At 37.2% G+C, this 16,128-nt stretch overlaps 1 long non-coding RNA gene across 1 annotated transcript in view; it reads left to right on the top strand.

Annotated features, from left to right (window-relative positions):
* The window catches only part of LOC124267102, an 82,605-nt gene extending 73,257 nt beyond the window's left edge, over positions 1-9,348 (top strand). The window contains exon 2 of the long non-coding RNA XR_006895949.1: positions 9,173-9,348. This is a non-coding gene — a long non-coding RNA (uncharacterized LOC124267102). The remainder of the gene's footprint in view (positions 1-9,172) is intronic.
* The last annotated feature ends 6,780 nt before the right edge of the window (positions 9,349-16,128 follow it).

Here is a 16,128-nt window from a genome sequence, read left to right as displayed (position 1 = left end):
ATAAAAAGATATAAAAGATATAAGATCCGTGCTTAAAGATCAGGATGACAAAAGCCATCCTCAGGATTGTATAACAAGAGGGATGACTCCAGTTTTCTTGCTGTCAACTTTCTCTTTATGTCCAGCAATGTTTCAGAACCTACAGCTTTTGCTGTCGACAATGCAAAACTTTTGAGATTCAATCGACCATGTATGTACTTTTTGTAAAGATTTCATAGAGCTCCATCCCATCCCTGCTCAAAAGTTATTTGATTCCGATTATCCGATTACAGAATTCATGGTGCTTGTAAACGTTTTATCATGGACATGTGTAGGACATTTGACCATCAGTGACAACAATTATGCCTGCCGCCATTCATTAGTTTGATTTGAACAGTATGTTCCGGTGGTTAATATTATTTTAAGATTTTGAAAAGGCTTTTGTCGCTGCTTATATTATTATCATAGCAAAATATCTAGACAACGAAAATTATGACATAGCACAACATTTTCTGCCCTCAAAATGTTTTCCATAATAATTGTTAGTCATTTAATTTTTATGTAAAAGGAAAATATGTAACTAACATGCAATAATGAGTACCACGTCATTGTATGTATAAACACAAAGATGTATTACTGTAGTACGTCGATACATATATATATACAATGTCGTGAATTATTCATTCAGATACACATATTCGTTGGAAATTGTTCAGGTATTGGTTTATTTGTTTATATCAACTTTTTCATTTAAATTGAGTGGCGCTTTTAAAAGCAGTAAGGAAACAAGAAAACATGTGGTTGGCGGATTTAAAGTCATATTACTGAGAGAAAAGTTTGTTACTATTAATATATTTTCACAACGCTTGATAGGTCTACTATGAGTGTAGAGCTTTCGCTGTGTTCTTTCGTGTTTGTTTCTTCAAATATATTTCACCTGTTTCTTTTTTTCGTTTTGTTATATGCACACTTATACAGCGTTAAATACAACAGGGTCGGCAATCATATAATGATATTGAAATGATAAGATTTACCATCATTAATTTGTGATACCATGTTCAGTGGAATCCGAATTATTTCAAACAATACAATTACTTTTATGTCCATCATGCATTTCATTTTGGGGAATTAACAGTGACTTGATGCTATGAAGGTATGGTATGGCAACTACCGCTACTAAGATGTTGTTTTCATACTTACAATAAAAGCTTCAAAACCTTTTCCACAATCATAAGAAATCTCTACAGAAAGCAATAAAAATGACAGGCCATAATGTAAATTATGCAAACATTTTGTAAATGATCATATAAGTCACCTGTTATAAGTTGTTTAGAACACGTGGTTGTGGTAACCTATTTTAAAACTGTAATTTTTTTACGTTAAACACATTAACAAAAGCTCTTTTTGTACTCTTGGAAAATCATGGTGCAGTGGCATACAGCATATGAATACATGATACTTAACTCGAATAATGTTTTCAATATGTACAGAGGTTACATTAATTAAGTGTTTTGGGATTGTGGTTAACAGACAGGTTTGATTGATAATCATTTGTGTATATGTGCAATTTCACGTGCATGTGTCCATATTCCATGTTCATGTTTCATATTTTAAATGTCACAGTAGCTACTTTATACTAGTTGAAAAAAATATTTTCTCATAAAGCTAAAGACATTCTAATCTAAACGGAAACTAGCAGAGAAACACGTGGATCACTAGATTTTTTACATTGTCATTTTTCTTTGAACTAAACGTTATCGTTATTCGATATTGTGTGGGAATGACTAGTTATTAGTGAATATTGCACGATAATAACTCATTTTTAGAGGATGGAGTCTTGTTAAAACATTTAAGAACTGTTAATATATAACTTTAAATGTGTTTACTTTGTATCATAACATTCCATATGCATGACTAGAAACTTCATTAATACCTGTAGCTGTCATGATTAAGCGTTCAAAATTGAAATGCACAAAATCTTTTTGCATATATTCTGTCTTATGCCTTTACAGTTCAGACAGTGGCAAAATACCGCGCGAGTAGGTGCATAATCATTAGTGTTGAAAAAAACATTAGGAAAGTAATCCGCGGTTGTTTGACAAAGTATCCATGTGAACAGTAATCATTAAGAGGTTTATGTGTGGAGTCTATATAATTCACAACATATTCCAATATTCTCAGGGTATTTTAATATTAGATATATCTGCAAAGAGCAGAGTAATAATTTTTTTTAAATTAACATTATCTTGCTCTCAAAGTTTAAAATATAGACAAGTATCTTTTTGTGCATTTAATTTATTAGATCAAGCTATTTTATCAAGATACAGAGGACTAGGTATCATATTTATCAAGACAAGTCAATAAAAATACACCAATCGTATCCATGAAATGTTTTTACTATTCTATGGACGATATTGATATATGCGAAAAGCGTTTGCGGGGAAGATTTTATCTATTATCAAATGTTCACCTGGAACATTATTAATGTAACATTGTAATTGTTTTGTTTTTTTATTATAAGAGGGCCTTTTTTATTTCAACTGGGTGCAACACATCGGAAGAAAAGCGACTGCAACTCTTGTTTGTACTGACAGCACCTGCAGTTTGCTGTTGTGTTGCTCAAAGAGAAGAAACGTTCTTTAATAACGTAAAACAACCAAAATGATGTCCAGTTGTAGCATAACATCTGTGTATTAAAAGCGAAAGTACCTGCAAGACTATCTAACAAGAGCCTGACTTAATAATAATAATAATAATAATAGTGCCTATTTATAGTGCGCACAAATCCACGCTCGTAAGCATGCTCATGGCGCTACAATTAAAACAATATGTACAGTAAGAGTGAGCTGTTTATGAGTCATAGAACTGAATGAAAACGTCCGTTTTGAGATGGCTTTTAAAGGAGTCCAGAGTTGGTGCGAGCTTCAGGTCAAAGGGTAAAGAGTTCCACAAGACCACGGCAGTGTGTGTGACCGAAGGTCTTAAGCTTGTAGGGAGGTACTGTCAGGAGATTCTGCTGTTGTCACCGCCGTTCACGGCCTGGAACATACGGAGTTATGAGTTCAGATATGTGAGGAGGAGACTGACCATGAAGTGATTTATAAGTGAGACAAAGTATTTTGAACTGTATTCTGGCCCTCACTGGTAACCAGTGCAGTTGTTTAAGCACCGGCGTGATGTGAGTCTGTTTAGAAGAACGGTTTATTATCCGTGCGGCAGTATTTTGGACCTTCTGTAGCCTGTCCAGTAGAAAATCACTAAAGCCAAAGTAGAGACTGTTGAAGTAGTCCAGTCTACTGAGACTAAGGGATCGGACAAGTGAGTGGGCAGCCTCGGTGGTGATGAGAGGACGGATAATACCAATGCTATAATAAACAACTTTCTCTTAATGTCGAGTAGTGTTCCAGAAGCTCCAGCCTATGATCACATCTCAACTTTTGAGGTACAATCCACTATGAACTTTCTACGAAGATTTCCTACAGTCATAGATCGTCACAAAGCTCTTGTTTCAATGGTCTGCAACATCCAACGTGTCAGTAAAGTTTTCAAAAAGTTTTATGACATAGACGCAGTGGCCCTTTCCGAAATGGCGACTCAGTGACAAAAGTGATTTCTGATGTTATTCCGTATTTTGATTTGTACCATATGTACTGACCAACTGAATTTCCTTTGCGGGTGTGTGTGGCCGCTGTCATTGTTTAAGGGAAGGATCCATTCACCTTCTGACAAACACCTGGTATTACTACTGTTTGATAGTGATTCAGAAGTACGTGCTTTTCATATAGTCCAAACGCTACAGTGGATGTAGACATGTCTTATAATTATGGAAAAGGTTTTGTTTTTCTATCAATCAATCTCTATGTTGTGACGCCGCCTCCATCAAAAGTTCAGTTGGTCATGACTCATACCTTGTTAAAGCATTGTCTAAACAACATAATTTCAAGGGTTATATTTTCTCTTAAATTCACGTTTTTAGATATATTGTGAATGCAGAGATTTCACGAAATCAAACGTTTTTCACTTATGTTATTAACGTTTCCTTTGAATTAAATATCATATTGTCACTATTCCTAGTGTAAGGTAACCTAGCATTTCGATAGTATTTGTATTTAACTGCCGGATTATCATCTGGCTAAGTAAGAGACTTCAACGCCAGATGGCGAAACGGATTGCATTTTCAAAGGCATGGTGAATCTTTTCACGAACACCCGGTGTCATCACCACATTACGTTCAGATATTTCTATAACGTTCACCGCTATTTTCCTTCTTACGCCCAATGGTATATGTTTTGTCGAGACTGGGTATTCTCCGGCGTTGACGTTTCATATCATTTGAACGGATCACTGAAAACCATGTCTCGTTATCTCATATGAATCAATAGAAATCTCAAATATGGGTCGGTGTTATATCATACGAGAAAGATCGACGTGTTTTGTACTCTATAAAATCATTCACCATAGCAACGCTGGCGACCTTACGCCATCACTTAAGCCACCTTTTCACAGTGGCAAGAAAATAGATGAAGTGCATCGGCTTTAAAGTCAACCATTCTTATGGTGGGGGTTCTGTTATCCCGCAAAAACGACCGCTATCTTAAGTTTGAATATTGAAGGATAACCCTAAACCTAAGAACTTAAAATTAAAGTTTGATGTGACATTGAATTTGACATCAACTAAAGTCATTTGGTAATTACACACACTGTAACTAATGTTGAAGGGAACACCTGTATATCATTTGGTACTTACACAAAAGTATAGTTTCTGTTTGAGGTCACACCTGCATCTCTTCTCCTGTATAAATAACACACACCATGACCTCAAACTATGCATGGTCTGACACTTTGGTATTAGCATATCATCTGTTGACCGTAAACAACGTCATCGACTCGGATATTGCCTCATTAAACCAAATGTTTAACTTTTTAAATAATAATAGTAACAGAGATTAAGTACGATGAACAGTATCAAAAGATTCCCCTTAAGTATATTCCGAAAGTCAAAGGGTTTTATGTTATGGTGCGTTTTCCGTTGTTTGTTGTCTTACGAACCGATGAAAGGTGTGAACATGAACAGTGAAAATCATGATGTTTTGGGTGGCAAGGTGGAGAGGGAATTAGTCAAAACACATTTAAAATATCTTTATTATTAACGAAGTTCTAGAATGCTGAAATCTGATTTTGCTATATTACCAACCGTTTTAGAAAATGCCACTTTGATGTCGTCCCTTTAGAAACTAAAGTCTTTGAATTAGATAATTAACACAACCTGAATGAGATGTCTTCATAAAATAAGATAGGAAACTTCAAAGTTAACGTATTGTTTTTCCTTTCAACAAAGTCAGAAAAGTATATATGACATCACTTTTCCAGAATCTCTTTCACTGGATTGTCTGGTCACGGTTTCATAGTGTACAGGCCCCCAGAAGTTTTGAACTGAGGCTTTTGGCAACAAGCACTTTCTCTTTATACACATTGCGTTGCGGTGGGTGCTACCAGTAGGACATAGCATGCTTACTTTACGAACACCTGGTGTCTTAGCTGATTTGCAATAGTCATTACGTATGATTTTCACCATTATTTTGAATTATACGCCCAATGAAATTTTTTTCGGGACTGATTATTCACTGATGTATTATATATGCTTAATTGTGAAACAAAGAAACTGTGGAAATAGTCTTCTGTATTGGTAAACATGGGTCCTTCTCATGCCTCAAAAGTCCAGAGATTTGAAGCTATTGGTGACAGTAATTTTGTTTACGAGTTTGTTAATATTATTACCTTGTCATAAAGTAACAGACCAGGGTGACAATAATTTTGTAGGATTTGTCACAGCAGAGTAATTCATATTTATTCACTCCATTTGGCTTGTATTTCTTTATATCCTTGAAACATATATATGAATCAATAAAAAAAACTATCTGTGGAAGTGAAACTTTGTGAAGAGATCAAAAGAAGTTTTAAGTGTTGGTGGTATCATTTCTACTGTCAATGTTGAGAAAACATCTTACATTTGATATAACCGATGTACTAAATAATTTCCCACAGATGTGTTACAAAGTATAGAGGCTATTGCCTTACTGTGTTATGAGATACAATGACACAATTTGGCCCCTAATAATAGACTCATAACCTCTCGTGATTCTGAACACTTAACATATGCCTGGTGAACTACAGTGCCTAGGCGCGGTTTCTTTGGAATGATACAGTACCACATGGATACGCGAGAGCATACACAAACATTCAGACATGTGTATATGTATAAAACCATACTGATTTAGACGTACTCATGGTAGTACTATTGTTTAAAGATATCTTTCTGTGACAAAAGCGTGTAATGGGTTCATCATGATGCAGACGAAGGTTAAAAAGCAGAATTGTCTGCAGAACAAAGGAATGGAAGTACTCATGTGTTAGTATTGGCCGGTTGAGGTTAACATTAAACTCGATAGGGCGTAAATGTTTTGTAGCAAGGATACTGCTTTTGTTACTTTTGTGACATTGTTAGCAAAGCCCCTTCGTTGTCCAGGATAGTGTAAAATAGAATTCCCTAATTTGTCTTCCCCCTCTAACACAATTCCTACTTTCTGCCTGCCTCCCTAGTCATAGACCTTGGCATAAAAGGAATGGGTAAAGGTTGTATAAATTCTTAGTATCATTCTAAATTTTCATTCATTGGTACATATGATTCATTACCACGGCGGGATAGGAAATGTTCTCTTGCTATGCACAAGGTTAAGGTCATAAGGTTGAGGTGATTTCATGTATTTAATTAGCATACCTTCTGCTCACGACAGTTACACAGAACTCTAGGCCCGAATGGATTACAAAAAGACAAGATATTTTTCTTATCAGTCTTGCTTCATTAAAAGAGCTCACACTTGTTGTAAAAGTAAGTCAGGTCATAATTCATACACTATATCGTATTGCTTGCTCTAGAAATAATATTTCAGTTCTGGTGGGTGAAGGGTTTTATTTGTAATGTGTAATATTGAAAATAGTAAATGTAATCATATAGAATAATGGGCTCAAGTTCTTACACATTCTGTGAACCAAAGTCATATCTGATTTCATAATGCTCATCCATTTGTGCATCTGTTTTCTATGATAAGCAAAACATGTCTAGTGAAAACCCACAGTTTAAATAGTTTCCACTTGAAACACACTGACACATTTGATTGACTCTTTCAAGAAATATTTATCAGCCCCTTTCATTTTGTGTTGTAATTAGTTTGAAACATAACGTATTAAATCCAAGATTTTGCCTTTGAAACTGAATCAAGGAATCTGTTTGCATGAAGCAGTAACTATATTTTAAATAATCCTGTTTATGTTTACACCATCCATCCATATTTCAGTAATGAGACTATTACTCTTTAGTTTCCACATACGCAACAATATGCACCAAGCAAAAGCCTCTCAGTGTGTGTGTGTACACGCTGTCGGGAAACTACAGAACGTAACTTTCTATCGTGATTAGAGTGCTAAATATAGGATATCGATTTGCTGGCAAAGAAACCTACACTAAACTAATGTCTTCTCGCTATTGGCTTGACCGCATTGGTTTGGGTGGTTTACCTTTGTCTATTGAGGATTGCGATTTGACGCTTTTTTCTGCTATTTGTTTTTTCTTGTAGAGTCGCTGTTAGGTGTACATTCATTTGCATGATAATGCGTAGCATATCCGGTAGTATAGACTAGTTAATTATTATCAGATGTTACACCAAGACTGTTCACCTTTTGCATTTGTTCCTCCTTTCATGTTGTTTTCTGAAACACAGTGTTTGGATAGGTACTTCAAGGTTATGTAAGATTACAATTATGACATACATATATTGAAATATGCTTATAAATGTGAGTGTTTAAAAGTATTTATAAGCACAACAAAATGTATACGAGCAGTGCACATAAAATGACCCACAAATGTGGAGAATATATGAAGCTCTATATAGATGTTTGATAAAGTATGGAATTAGGTATGTAATAGTGATTGGAACTAAAATGCCAAAGAGAAGTACACGGAACTATGTTTTTCTGAAAGGACTCCATCCATTTTAGTGAAAATCAATTAATACAATCTACCACACTAGATATATCAGTCTGGACGAATTCATTGAAGCACATCTTGGACTATATGGTTTTTCACTATTCTATATACCTTCTGTTCTCCTTAAGGCTACATGGGTTGGAGTATTTACCAGTTACCACATTGGTTTGGTTGGTAAAAGGCAAGAGAAATGAATACATGCCAATACATTGTTAACTCATTTTGCATTTGTTTGTGGCTTGGTGTCCGAAAAGTAAGCTGCTGACTGACGAGATCTTTGTCAAATATAAAATAAGAACATTTGGACAAGTCGTATATATAACAACTATACACCTTTTCAATCCGATCTGTTTCTCGTTATTTACAAAATCGGACTTTTAGGCCAAAGTCAAGAGTTTTAGAAAATCTCCTCGCCCAAACTACATCAGCATTTTCAGCTTTCTCTATACACTGGAGTTGGAAATCGGAGAAACAAATAATTAATCCTATTCTTATTAGGACTGTGCATAGAAATAAAAAATATGGCATCTTCCGTCCCAAGCTGTACAAATGATTTCATACTTCCAATTGTAAACTTCCCGGTCATGTGGAGCCCTATACCTTAGCTCCAGCTAATGGCTTCTACATCTCACAAAGTTTAGTTACTCTGATAAATGTCAATTTTATTCAGATTCCCACACATTTTGCTTACAAGCTTTTTTCAATCCCGGTGTCACTAGAAAAGGTCTGGTTAGGTGATTGTTGTAACCATTCAGAGGAATTATGTAGATATGGCAAGCGTTTGTGAACATGGCGTTACCATTGAGTTTCCAGACACCCTTACCAATTGGCACTTATTTTTTTAATGAACACAGTATCAGTAGTGGGTACCAGCAGTTGTGTAGAATATGCGAACACCTTGAATCATCTCTGATTTTTAGTGATCCATTAATATAACTTTAACTATATCACTACTATGCCTTTTACGCCTTATGGAATCTGTTTCTCTGTCGTTTATCCTTTAAATTTGCAAAGACTGCAATTGTGTCATAAAAATACATCTGGCATTCTCAAACTCAGATCTAATACATGCATTTTTTATTGTGTTATTTTTATTGTGTTATTGTTGTTTTTTTACATGTATTATTTTCTTCTTGTTTGTGTTTTCAGATCCTGCCAGCAAGACATACTACCATACCACACGATAGATGTCCTCGACGATGCTTGCAGCAAAAAAAGAAGCAACAGCTTTCCAAAGTTATGGCCTTGTTGTCACAATCAATGTTGAATATATTTTCAATTGAAGATCTATAACTATTTTTATTGTATGAAGTGCTTCAGTTTAACTGGTTTGTGTTCTCTTTGTGTTGGCATATTGCATCGCTTATTTTACTGTGTTCAGTAGAGAAGAAAACGATTTGAAAATGTATGTATTTATATTATTATTGTGAAAGCGGAATTATTTCTAGGAATAGTAATAACGCATTCTTGCAAATCTTATGATAACTGGGGCTTACATCGTCTTACACACTCCGTATTACCAGATTATAAATTGTAATCAACAGGTTCTGTTATTTAAATGAAAGGATATAATAATGATGTGTTTTGATTAACATGAATTTTTTAAAAATCACACAATAAAAAACAATGCGTTTCTATTAAGTTGATGAGAATTCCTTCTTTTCCTTCATCATACCTCGTTTCCACAGCAAGTGAAAAGTGGTATTAGGAAAATACAATCAAGTGTTAGACACATTAGATATATGTCTAATTCTTTACTATATTTTTTTTTAAAATTATTACAAGACAAGAATAATTAAACTAATGTAACTCTTCTTAAACTGGGTATTTTTAGATACTACATACTTTTCAACAAAGCACTAGTAGTACTCATCAAAGCAGCACATGAAGATAAATATATAAATTAATTATAAATTTAAATCATTGATAATATTCATCATCATATTAACGTAAATTCCTCACTTGATTAACCTCATACAATTTTTCTTATGTTTTACTTAACTTTATCGACTTTGGAATTAAGTTGTACCAACATCTGAGATATTTTAACTTCGACCAGATCTACGGAGAAGGCATTGGCCATGTCGTGGTCAGGCACATACATTTTTGGGATGCAGGCTAGAGATAAACTCCAAAATGAATATAAGGGACAAATTTCGGCCACAATACAAATATAGACTTTAAAATTTTGAGAGTTCTGACGTGAATGCACGCAACAAACTCAAAGCCACCAATACTTATGTTGTGCCCGTTCTCTCTTATTTTATGTGTTGTTGATTGGACCACAACTGAAATTCAGAGTATTGACACCCTCACACGAAGAATCATGACAGACAATAAATGCCACCACTCTTGATATTTCCTCAATAGTTTATATTTATCAATTTTAATGGGAGGGCGTGGTTTGATAAACGTAGAGATGCTTCATGCACTTTTGCACACATATAATTGTCAGATGATCCTCTTGTGAGGCATGTCAAAACGGGGCATTCCAAAGTTTTCAAGGAAGCAGGACACAATCCCAGTGCCCATGTTGATTTTGATGATGGTTCAATATTGCTTGATGGTACAGAAATGAATGTCAACCAAGCGAAGTTCCATATCGAATCGGCACAGACTCATTTCTTAGAAGGAAGGCTCCCTTAACAACTACTGAACCACATTTAGGTGCATTATATTGAGAAAGCAGGCTTTGGGAGTCCTTGAATCAAGTAGGCTGAAAAGTGAAACAAAGGCTTTCTGTTTACTCTTCAGAAACAGCCACTTCCCACTCGTAACAGCTAATGTGTACGTTTATATCAATATGTGACAAAAAACGAGAAATGTAGATTATGTTATGAATTTAATGAGACTGTCCAACGCTTCACAGTATATTAAGTGCATGACTTCGCCATGTTTGTGTTTTTAATTCCATCCATTGAGGTCCATAAATGGTACGATCCTGAACATATGCAGGGAGCGTCATGGAAAATTATTTATAGCAATGAAGTGTGTGTCCCTTCTGACAGTAATGTGATGTACAGGTTTCAGAAGGAACATGGCAAATGTGTGGACCTCGAAATGTCACGCTTGTATTCCCAGGTACCAGATCGTTGTAAATGCGCCCCCCACCCCACCCGGTGTTTTTGGTATTTTTGTTTATTCCTCAAGTTTGGTACATCCAGATGTCCAGATCACTTGACTGACATTTGGACCGCACCCGGTTTTATTTTCATTTGTTGTTACATTTCTGTAAGTGTAAAATGCGAACCGATTGAAATGTTAAACCGAAGATAGCAATATACGAACCTCATATATTTTATGTGTAACAGTATGCGAGAGGGAATTACACGATGGTAAGATCTTTTACACGAAATGTTATTTGGAATTCATATGGTGCCAAGTATGTTGCAGCTTTGTTTGTTTGTTTGCTGAGCTATCACTCAACATTAGGCATCAATTTTCCGAAAGGGTAGGCGTTCATTGATTAATGGAGTCTATTAAAAGTAGTCCTGGTGACCTTCTTTGCATATTCATTCTGAGCGTGAAACCAATTTAATAGATTGGTTTATTGCTTTATATGATGATATTTTAACATTAGATAAATCAGTCACGATATATGCTCATAAGTTAAGACCATACAATTTTGTGTCCCCGCTATATAGTTGCAACGAACAAACAAACTATACTCTTCAAAAAACAAACCTCACATAGGAAACATTTGAATTTTAGGAAAATATTTGACACAAACCAATCCATGCTGAATCCCGACAAGTGGGGGAATGGTTGCCGACGACAAAACGTTTGAAAAAAGAAACGTTGAACAAAAACGTAAAGTTACACTAACGTCTGTAGTGAATCGCTAAAACGCACCCTACATGAAACGCACGTGCATCATGAATTTGTGTATCCCCCTGAGCTGAAGCCTTTAAAAAGCCACATCAACTGTACTCCACATGCATTGCTTTAAGCCACTTTAGACGACAAGAGAAAGAAAAAACTGACAGAAGCTCAACGACACAACGCCATCGGCCGTTTACAAGGACTGGCATTGCAGCATGAGGTTGCAAGGCACTTCAGCGTGTCCAGACAGACCATCTCAAACCTATGGACCCGATACTACAATACTGGGAGTGTTAATGACAGACCCAGGTCAGGTCGACCTAGAGTTAAAACCGCCGCCCAGGATCGCTACATCCGGTTGAGACATCTTCATTCAATCACCACGGCTGCATCATCCACAACAATCCAAATCCCTAAATCTCCGACCAGACATTGCGCAATTGGCTATGGGAAGCCAGACTTTTTGCCAGAAGACCAGTTCAACGTCACGTCGTTCCCTTCATCAACATCAACGGTTGATGCTCGACTTCAAGTTGCACGTGTTTTGAGAGGACTTCCTCCAGCAAAACAATGTTCAGGTGTTACCTTGGCCTTCTCGATCACCCGATTTGTCCCCCATTGAACATCTATGGGATACTCTTCATCGACGCTTGCGCCAGCGTATTCCGCCACCTCAGACACTACAAGAACTGCACACAGCACTTCAGCAAGAGTATCAAAACATCCCTCAAGACAGCATTCGGCATCTCCTTTCTTCTATGGGTCACCGCTGCCAAGCTGTTATCGATGCTCATGGTGGTCACACCAGATACTGACATTTTACTCTGACCAATTGGCTTTAATAGCCCTCTGTAGTTTTACCAAAGACTTTCTGGATGATAGTGGAGCGGCTAAGCAGATAAAATGTGCATTTAATGATAAAAGCATGAAACTTTGCACATGTATAGACTGATGCATAGTGAACATATGAGGATATGGAGGCACTCAAAATAATTTCATTTTGCGCATGCGCAGTAGATAGATAATATTTTGCCTTTTCTGGCTACTGTTATAGCTTTGGGACTGCCATCAATACTCTACTGGGACGACATGTTTTAAAAATACTAGCCCTTGCACCAGTGTACGTTAGGACCACAGCCCTTGCACCAGTGTAAGTTAGGACTGTTTGCACTTGCATCGGTTGTTACACCCTTTTGTACAGACAAGATACCAAATACTGACAAGATTTTGATGCTTTGTGTAGTGTCGTCCAGTAGGGAACATACTGTCCACTTTCCTACTTTTGCTGTGACATCTCGGGATGAAGAGTAGTCTTAACTTCTGACGTCTGGTGCTCGTTCTACGTAGATAGATGCGTAGGACTCTGACCAGACACAGTGATAAGTCTTCCTTATCTTCATTGCCAATTAATGAAGTTTGATAATGGTGGGATGTGAAACTGTCGGCCTGGCTGATTTTTGGCAATAAAATCCAAATGGAGACCAAGATGGACTGATGCATTGAGACCTTTATCAAATCTGGTGAGGCTGAGGTCTATAGAATGAATGTCTGACATTCTGAGTGAATTTGGAGTCTTCACCATGGTGATGACAGAGCTGATGGGTGCTAAGATTGAGCCCAGTGTTGAGATTCTTTGAGGTTCTGAGGTTGTATATCTGCTGGAATCCCCTTTGTCAAGACTCTTCCACTTATCATCATACAGACTTCTGGTACATCTTCATATAGACATTGAGACTGCTGCTCTGCTGGAATAGCCGCGCCTGGTCAAGTTCTTCTTGATCTGCTCCATGCGTGCTTCATGTGAGGATAAGTGAGAAGGTTTGACCAATCTGGAGGTTTTAGAACCGGATTGCCTGCCAGCTGGATGAGTTGGCTGTCCTGGTCATCAGTGACTGATTCGACAGTCGAGGGTCCCAGTGGTTAATGGCTCGGATAACTGCCCAACCTCGGTGATTGATGTGAAGTAGCTTCTCTTCTGGAGACCACAGCCCTGAGGTTACATCTGTGTCGTGGTGTGCTCCCAAACCCTATAGAGACGCATCTACATATAGATGCAGGTTGAAGATTGGCTCGTCAGACCTTCGATTTCATCGTCCACCATTGGAGATACTGTAGTAGTGATCTGGTAGTTGTGGCCTGAAGTCCTGCTGGTCCAGGAGTGAAGTTAGAAACCTCTGGATGGGTGGTAATTGCAGTCTGCCCCTCTTCATGAGTGATTAGGCTGACGATGGGCAGCAATCGTAGGGTGAAATTCAACTGATATTTGAGTTTAACGGCTTGTTGAAGTGCTTTAATCCCGTTGTCTAGGTGGAAGGTGCATCTAATTACCCTGTTGTGCAGGAAGCTCACGATGGGCTTGGTTACCCGTGTGAATAACCACGGGCCATGAACATGCCAAACTGTAGAACCGTCCACTGGTATTTTTGATGGTTGAACAGGAATCGTAGATACTTCCTGGACCCTGGGTGGATTGGCATATGCAGATATGCATCCCTTAAATCCATGCTTGCCAGAAAGTTGTTCTTATCATCTGCTTCCGCTGTAGAAGGTGGAGAATTCGGAACTTCTCTGTCTTCAGTAAGTAATCGTTGTTGAACTTTTTCATATAAGTCTGGACTTTTCGGAAAGATTGTTCTTGGGAACCAAGTAAATTCGGGAGCTGAACCTCGAGTTGAGTGCCTCTTAAGGTATAACTTCTATTGCTTCTTTGGATAGAAGTGACTCTATCGCATCTGTGAGCTTGGGTTGTAGGGTTTCTTTGTGATGTATCTGCGGAAGATAGACTGGAGAGGTGGCGTCGTCTTTACAGGAATGGTATATCTATTCCTGAAGATTTTTGTGATGAATGGGTCTTCCAGTAGGTCCCAGTTTGGCCAATACTTCCTTGTCTACGTAGTAGGTGAGTCCCGACGATGCTGAGCAGATCTGGTCGGAAATAGACTCCTGGTACTTTTGCTGCTTGACCATGGACATAAGCATACATAAGCAAGGATCAGGACATGGTGAGGCCCAGGTAGACTCGTCTGATAATAGTATCAAGCTGAGGAAGCCAGGAAGGCCCTGCATTCTGGTAGCTTTGGTTCTTGATGACTTGCAAAGTTGCTCCAGTTGGTGGTAATGTGAAGAAGGACGATCCTTCGATGGGGGAACCATGGGTAACCCGTCTGCTATCCAAGGTAGCAGTTTTTTATCATCGTAGATTGATGTTGGCCCTTCATATGTGAGTCTAACCCTGTTGGCACTAATATGAGAGAGTGAAGAGTCACAGGCTTGGTCACGTGCATCCGTGGTCACGTGTTGGGGTGAGATGTGTTTTTTCTATTGAAGGGGACACAAGCGCTTGATTTTCCACTACTACTACGAGATGAGATAAGCAATTAGTATGAGTCAGGATAAGTTAATATTTGCATGTTTGCACTAAATTAATTGATATTTACCATTAAACAATATAACCAATTAAGTATGATTTGCACTGGAAAAATGACTGCTACCATGCGGAAGACAATCTGAAGTATCTCCCTTGCTTGCCCTTGAGCCATGAAGTTGGGGAATAATCACATAGATTTGGATTGTTAAACATATCCAAGACTTTCTTTTATTGTGCTGCATCTCTTTTGCCACTTAATATGTTCATTTTCAGTCAATATTAATCCGATAAATCCCAAGCATACACACATTTTCTCGAAGAGTTCAATAGTCCAAAAAGCTATCTGCTAGCCCCCATTTTGGGAAGAGGGACTGTTCATTGTTTCGAAATGTTTTGTATTATTCTAAAATTATGTATTTCTTGTCTTTTCATGAACCTGTTAATCACTATTTATGAAGGTTATAGGTGTGTAGTGAATGGCAATATTAAAGATTTAAGGGGAAATGCTGAAAATAAGATGTCAAAGTTTATGTACTGCGCATGCGCACAAGCTACAAATTTTGAGGTGCCTCAATATTTGAAATATTTCAGACATGTTCTTTTATATGATGACCGATTTTGGTGCTTTTATCATCAAATGCACAATTCTTATGAAAAATTTATCTTAGCCGCTCCACTATTATCATGTTTGGGAAATGTGTAAAGTGATGATTTTACTGTAGTTGAGCAATGACGTCATGTTTGAATCAGTCATAAGTATTCAGTCAGTAAACTTTAAAACAGCATGTCAAGTTTCATTTCTTAAGAGTATATTTTGAAACTACCGACATTGTATATCTGAACTTTGATTTATCCACAAATCTCCCTGCAATAATTTACATTTACTATGGAATATTAATAGTGCTCGGTTTGTTTA

Source organism: Haliotis rubra, unplaced genomic scaffold (genome assembly GCF_003918875.1).
Source record: "Haliotis rubra isolate DU_JTF1 unplaced genomic scaffold, ASM391887v1 Scf13, whole genome shotgun sequence".
Lineage (NCBI taxonomy): Eukaryota > Metazoa > Mollusca > Gastropoda > Lepetellida > Haliotidae > Haliotis > Haliotis rubra.
The sequence above is the reverse complement of the archived record's forward strand: the minus strand, read 5'-3'. Positions and strand labels throughout refer to the sequence as shown.